A 7,533-nucleotide genomic window follows, 5' to 3' on the forward strand; every position below is an offset into this window, starting at 1 on the left:
GGAACTTCACTGACCCTAAATCTCCCCTACCAACCAACAGTAACCTGACTCCAAGGAGGGGGAGCTGCCCTGGCAGCTCACTGCTGTTTGTATAGGGAAGTCTCCTGGAGCTGCACACAGAGGAAACTCCTCCCCGACACCTCACTGCGCTTCTGCCATTCACCGGGCCAACAAAACATCACCCAGAAAAACATCACGTACCGAACCCGAGCACCAAACAGAACCTCAATCCCAACAAGAGACAGACAGCAGCTGGAAAAGAGATGAGCTTTGTGAAAGGAGAGCAAAACCTCTTCCTGTCAGACTCCTCCATAAGCTAATGCAGACACAAGCTGCACATCAGTTACAGGATTCATCCAGAACGTGTGACCCACGATCCCACAGCACAGTGTGTCTTCATGAACTGCTTCAATTCTCCACATACAGCTCACATCTCCATTGCCACACACACATAACCACCTGCTGTCCAGCAATGCCAACGGGAATCAACCTCCCGCGGATTTACAACTCAAAGGCCGTTCCGTGTTCCGCAGGACACGGCACTGAAGGAGCCGGGAACAAACGCGGCCTTTTCTCCCGACGTTCGTGTCGCGGCCCAACAGCTCGGAGCCACAGGTCCGTGCTGCGGGCACACAGCCCAACGCGGCAGGGCAGCACCGCGGCCTCCCCTGCACGGCTCCGGGCGGTGCCGGCCGCCCCCATCAACCCGCGGCTTCCAGCAGCTGCCAAGTGAGCCCGCCCAGCCCCGCACCCGGCGGAACCGCACAGCGCCGTTCCTCCCCATCAGGCCCGGCCCGCCCCGAGCGGCGGAGCGGAGCAGCCCCGGCCCGGCCGCCTCAGGCACCATCGCGAACCACCTCCCGAGGCCCAGTCACACCCTGCGCGCATGCAGCGAAGGCTCCACCGATCAACGGGGCGGGGGTCGCTCCTGACTCGGAAGCGCTCATGTTCAGCCACAAGCGGGAGGTGACAGCGCGGGGTGTGTCCGTGCTGCTGTAGGACGAGAGAGAACAACGAACCGCCAGCATCGGAACACACGGTGCTTCATCCGCACACAGCACAGCACCACACACTATAACCAACACACAGCCAGCANCTAAAGGCGACAATATCTCATCTCTGCCTAAAGGCGACAATATCTCATCTCTGCCTAAAGGCGACAATATCTCATCTCTGGCTAAAGGCGACAATATCTCTGGCTAAAGGCGACAATATCTCATCTCTGGCTAAAGGCGACAATATCTCATCTCAGGCGAAATGAGGCAATATCTCATCTCTGGCTAAAGGCGACAATATCTCATCTCTGCCTAAAGGCGACAATATCTCATCTCTGGCTAAAGGCGACAGTATCCATCTCTGACTAAAGGCGAGAGTATCTTATCTCTGGCTAAAGGCGACATTATCTATCTCTGCCTAAAGGCGACAATATCTCATCTCTGCCTAAAGGCGACAATATCTCATCTCTGCCTAAAGTAGACAATACCTCATCTCTGGCTAAAAGCGACAATATCTCTGGCTAAAGGCGACAATATCTCATCTCTGGCTAAAGGCGACAATATCTCATCTCTGGCTAAATGAGACAATATCTCTGGATAAAGGCGACAATATCTCTGGCTAAAGGTGACAATATCTCATCTCTGGCTAAAGGCGACAATATCTCATCTCTGGCTAAAGGCGACAATATCTATCTCTGGCTAAAGGCGACAATATCTCATCTCTGGCTAAAGGCGACAATATCTCTGCCTAAAGGCGACAATATCTCATCTCTGCCTAAAGTAGACAATATCTCTGGCTAAAGGCGACAATATCTCATCTCTGGCTAAAGGCGACAATATCTCATCTCTGGCTAAAGGCGACAATATCTCATCTCTGCCTAAAGGCGACAATATCTCATCTCTGCCTAAAGGCGACAATATCTCATCTCTGCCTAAAGTAGACAATACCTCATCTCTGGCTAAAGGTGACAATACCTCATCTCTGGCTAAAGGCGACAATATCTCATCTCTGGCTAAAGGCGACAATATCTCATCTCTGCCTAAAGGCGACAATATCTCTGGCTAAAGGCGACAATATCTCTGGCTAAAGGCAACAATATCTCTGGCTAAAGGCGACAATATCTCTGGCTAAAGGCGACAATATCTCATCTCTGGCTAAAGGTGACAATATCTCATCTCTGGCTAAAGGCGACAATATCTCATCTCTGCCTAAAGGCGACAATATCTCATCTCTGCCTAAAGGCGACAATATCTCATCTCTGTTTAAAGGCGACAATATCTCTGGCTAAAGGCGACAATATCTCATCTCTGGCTAAAGGCGACAATATCTCATCTCAGGCGAAATGAGGCAATATCTCATCTCTGGCTAAAGGCGACAATACCTCATCTCTGCCTAAAGGCGACAATATCTCTGGCTAAAGGCGACAATATCTCATCTCTGGCTAAAGGCGACAATATCTCATCTCTGGCTAAAGGCGACATGATCTATCTCTGGCTAAAGGCGCGGCACATATCTCATCTCTTCTAAGCACAATATCCATCCTAGGACGATATCTACTCTGGTAAAGTATCTCATCTCTGGCTAAAGGCGACAATATCTCATCTCTGGCTAAAGGCGACAATACCTCATTACTGGCTAAAGGCGACAATATCTCATCTCTGGCTAAAGCGACATATCAGATAAACGATCTATCTCTGGCTAAAGGGCGACTATAGATCTCATCTCCCTGGTCTATTGGTCTTTTCCTCTCCCCGTACCTTCCAATCTCTCATTTAAACTAGGGTGAATATCCTGCATCTTGGGTAGGCAATACTCAATCCGGCTAGGAACAATATCTCATCTCTCCTAATGTGACAATATCTCATCTCTGCCTAAAGGTGAGCAAAAATTTCTCTGGCTAAGCGACAATATCTTCTCCTGACTAAAGCGACAATATCTCATCTCTGCCTAAAGTAGACAATACCTCATCTCTGCCTAAAGGCGACAATATCTCTGGCTAAAGGTGACAATACCTCATCTCTGCGTAAAGGCGACAATATCTCATCTCTGGCTAAAGGCGACAATATCTCTGGCTAAAGGCGACAATATCTCATCTCTGGCTAAAGGCGACATTATCTATCTCTGGCTAAAGGCGACAATATCTCATCTCTAGCTAAGGGCGACAATTTCTCTCCTGCTAAAGGCGGCAATATCTCATCTCTGGCTAAATGCGACAATATCTCATCTCTGCCTAAAGGCGGGACATATTCATTCTAATCTCTGCCTAAGATTAACAATACCTCATCTCTGGTTAAAGGCGACAATACCTCATTTCTGGCTAAAGGCGACAATATCTCATCTCTGGCTAAAGGCGACAATACCTCATCTCTGGCTAAATGAGGCAAATCTCTGGCTAAAGGCGACAATATCTCTGGCTAAAGGCGACAATATCTCATCTCTGGCTAAAGGCGACAATATCTCATCTCTGGCTAAAGGCGCAATATCTCATCTCTGCTAAAGGCGGACAATATCTCACTCTGGCCTAAGGGGACAATATCTTCTCTTTCCCATGTTAAAGTGACAAACCTCATCTCTGGCTAAAGGCGACAATACCTCATCTCTGGCTAAAGGCGAAAATATCTCATCTCTGGCTAAAGGCGACAATATCTCTGTGAAATGAGGCAATATCTCATCTCTGGCTAAAGGCGACATATCTCATCTCTGGCTAATGGCGAACAATCATGCTCCCCAATGGTTTTCCTGCCTAAGGCCGACAAATATCTCATCTCTGGCTAAAGGCGACAATATCTCTGGGCTAAAGGCGACAATATCTCTGGCTAAAGGAGACAATATCTCTGGCTAAAGGCGACAATATCTCTGGCTAAAGGCGACAATATCTCATCTCTGGCTAAAGGCACATAGCTCATTCTCTTGCTAAAGGTTGACAATATCTCATCACTGGCTAAAGGCAACAATATGGTAATCTCTGCCTAAAGGCGACAATTTCTCATCTCTGCCTAAAGCCCTACAAATACTCATGTTCTTCCTAAAAGCGACAAGTATCTCATCTCTGGCTAAGGCGACTGTAATCCATCTCTGACTAAAGGCGAGGAGTAATCTTATCTCTGGCTAAAGTGAATTAGGTTTGTAAACATACATATCTCTGGCTTAAAAAACACAATATCTTGCTAAAAACAGTCTCTGCCTAAAAAGGCGACAATATATCATCTCTGCCTAAAGTAGAACATACCTCATCTCTGCCTAAATTGACAATATCTCTGGCTAAAGGCGACAATATCTCATCTCTGGCTAAAGGCGACAATATCTCATCTCTGGCTAAAGGCGACAATATCTCTGGCTAAAGGCAACAATATTCATTTCGGAGGAACATTACTCTCTGGCTAAGAGGTCGACAATTATTCATCGTCTGGCCTAAGGCGACAATAATGCTCAGTCTCTGCCTAAGGAAATACCATCAATCTTCCAATAGGTCAATACCCATTCTGAACGTACAATATCTCTGGCAAAGGTGAAATATACTCAAACCTGCTGCGAGCATATCAATCATTCTTTGCCTAAAGTACGACACAATACCTCACTCTGCCTAAATCGACAATATCTCTGGCTAAAAGTTGACAATATCATCTCTGGCTAAAGGCGACAATATCTCATCTCTGGCTAAAGGCGACAATATCTCTGGCTAAAGGCGACAATATCTCTGGCTAAAGGCAACAATATCTCTGGCTAAAAGGCGAGACAAATATCTCTGGGCTAAAAAGCCACCTAATATCTCACTCTCGGCTAAAGGCGACAATATCTCATCTCTTGTGAAATGAGGCAATATCTCATCTCTGGCTAAAGGCGACAATATCTCATCTCTGGCTAAAGGCGACAATATCTCATCTCTGGCTAAAGCTGAAATAACTCAATCTCTGGCTAAAAGCGACAATGTCTGCATCTTCTGCCTAAAGTAGAACAATACCCATCTTGGCCCTAAAGGCGACAATATCTCTGGGCTAAAGGCGACAATATCTCATCTCTGCCTAAAGGCGACAATATCATCTCTGCGCTAAATAACAATACCTCAATCTCTGCCTAAAGGTGACAATTTCTCTGCCTAAAGTGACAATATCTCATCTCTGGCTAGAGGCGAACAATATTCTCACCTGCTTAAAGGCGACAATATCCTGGCTAAAGGCAAACAATAACTCATCTCTGGCTAAGGTGACATTATCGTATCTCTGGCTAAAGCGGACAATATCTCATCTCTGCGCGTATAAGGCGACAAATATCTCATATCTCTGCCTAAAGTAGCAAATACCTCAATCTCTGCTAAAAACGATCAATATCTCTTGCTAAAGGTGAAAATATCTCATCTCTGGCTAAAGGCAACAATATCTCAATCTCTTGCCTTAAGAGCAATAACCTCATCTCTGCCTTAATCGACAATACTCTCTGGCTAAAGTTGACACTATCTCATCTCTGGCTAAAAGGAACAATATCCATCTCCGCCAAAGGAGATCAATATCTTCATTCCGCTAAAGCGTCAATATCTCGGGGCACAGGGACAATATCACTGGTAAAGGCGAACAAGTATCTCTCGGCTAAAAGGCGACCAATATCTCTGGCTAAGGCGACAATATCTTCATTCTTGGAAATGAGGCAATACTCAACATTCCATGGCTAAAGGCGACAATATCTCATCTCTGGCTAAAGGCGACAATATCTCATCTCTGGCTAAAGGTGACAATATCTCATCTCTGGCTAAAGGCAACAATATCTCATCTCTGGCTAAAGCGACCATCATCCTCCATCTCCTGCTTGAAGAGGACAATAATCTGATCTCTGGCTAAAGGCGACAATATCTCTGGCTAAAGGCGACAAATAGACTGGCTAAAGGCGACAATATCTCATCTCTTCCGAAATGAGGCAATATCTCATCTCTGGCTAAAGGCGACAATATCTCATATCTGTCCAAAGGCGACATATATCCTCATCTCTGCCCTAAAGCGCGACAATATCTAATCTCTGCCTAAAGTTTGACAATTCCTCAATCTCTGGTAAAGGTGACATACCTCAGTCCTCCTGGCTAAAGGCGACAGTATCCATCTCTGACTAAAGGCGAGAGTATCTTATCTCTGACTAAAGTTGAGAGTATCTTATCTCTGACTAAAGGCGACACTATCTATCTCTGGCTAAAGGCGACAACATTTCATTTCTGCCTAAAGGCGACAATATCTCATCTCTACCTAAAGGCGACAATATCTCATCTCTGCCTAAACGTAGACCTAATCACATCATCTATGCTCTACAAGCGACAATATCTCCTTACTAAGCGCGACAATATCTCATCTCTGGCTAAAGGCCAAATACTCATCTCTGGCCTAAAGGCACACAATATCTCTCGCTTAAAAGCGACCAATTATCTCCCATCTCCTGGCAAAGGCGACATTATCTATCCTGGGTAAAGGCGACAATACTCTCATCTCTGCAAAGGCGACAATATCTCTGGCTAAATCGCCCAACAGCCCTATCTCCATCTCTGCGCTAAAGGTGAAACATATCTAACTCTGGCTAAAGGCGCACAATAACTCAATCCCTGCCGAAAGGAACGCAATATCTCATCTCTGCCTAAAGTAGACAATACCTCATCCGTCGTTCTAAAAACGACAATGATCTCTGGCCTACAAGTGACAAATATCCCAACTCTGGCTAAAGGCACAAATATTCAATCTCTGCCTAAAGTAGAACTAATAGCCTCATCTCTGCCTAATTCGACAACTACTGCTGCTAAAGTTGACAATAATTCTCATCTCTGCTAAAGGCGACCAATATTTTCTCATATCTCCGCCTAAAGCGACAATATCTCTGGCTTAAGGCGAACAATATCACTGGGTAAAGGCCAACAAATCTCCGTCTTAAGCGTTCTCTTGGCTTAAAGGCGAATCAATATCTCTTCTGGCCTAAAGGCGACAATATCTATCTCGTAAAAATATCTCTCTGTGAAATGAAGGCAATTTCAACATCCCTGCTAAAACGACAAATATCTCATCTCTGGCTAAAGCCGACAATATTCATCTCTGGCTAAAGCTGAAAACTTATCTCATTCTGGCTAAAGGCGAAAATATCTCACTCGCCTAAAGTAGAACAATACCTCATCTCTGCCTAAAAACGACAATATCTCTGGCTAAAAGGCCGAACAATATCTCATCTCTGCATAAAGCGACAAATATCTCATCTCTGCCTAAAGCTAGAACAATATCTGCATCTCTGCCTAAAGGTGACAATTCTCTCTGGCTAAGGTGGACAAATTATCTATCTCTGGCTAAAGGCGACAATATCTCATCTCTGGCTAAAGGCGACAATATCTCTGGCTAAAGGCAACAATATCTCTGGCTAAAGGCGACAATATCTCATGGTCCTGCTAAAGGCTGACAATATCTCATCTCTGCCTTAAAGGCGACCAATTATCCATTCTCTGCCTAAAGTGACTAATACCTCTACTCTGCCTAAAAACGTACATATCTCCTGGCTAAAGGTGACAATATCTCATCTCTG

This window comes from Coturnix japonica, chromosome 8 (genome assembly GCF_001577835.2).
Source record: "Coturnix japonica isolate 7356 chromosome 8, Coturnix japonica 2.1, whole genome shotgun sequence".
NCBI classification, from domain to species: Eukaryota; Metazoa; Chordata; class Aves; order Galliformes; family Phasianidae; genus Coturnix; species Coturnix japonica.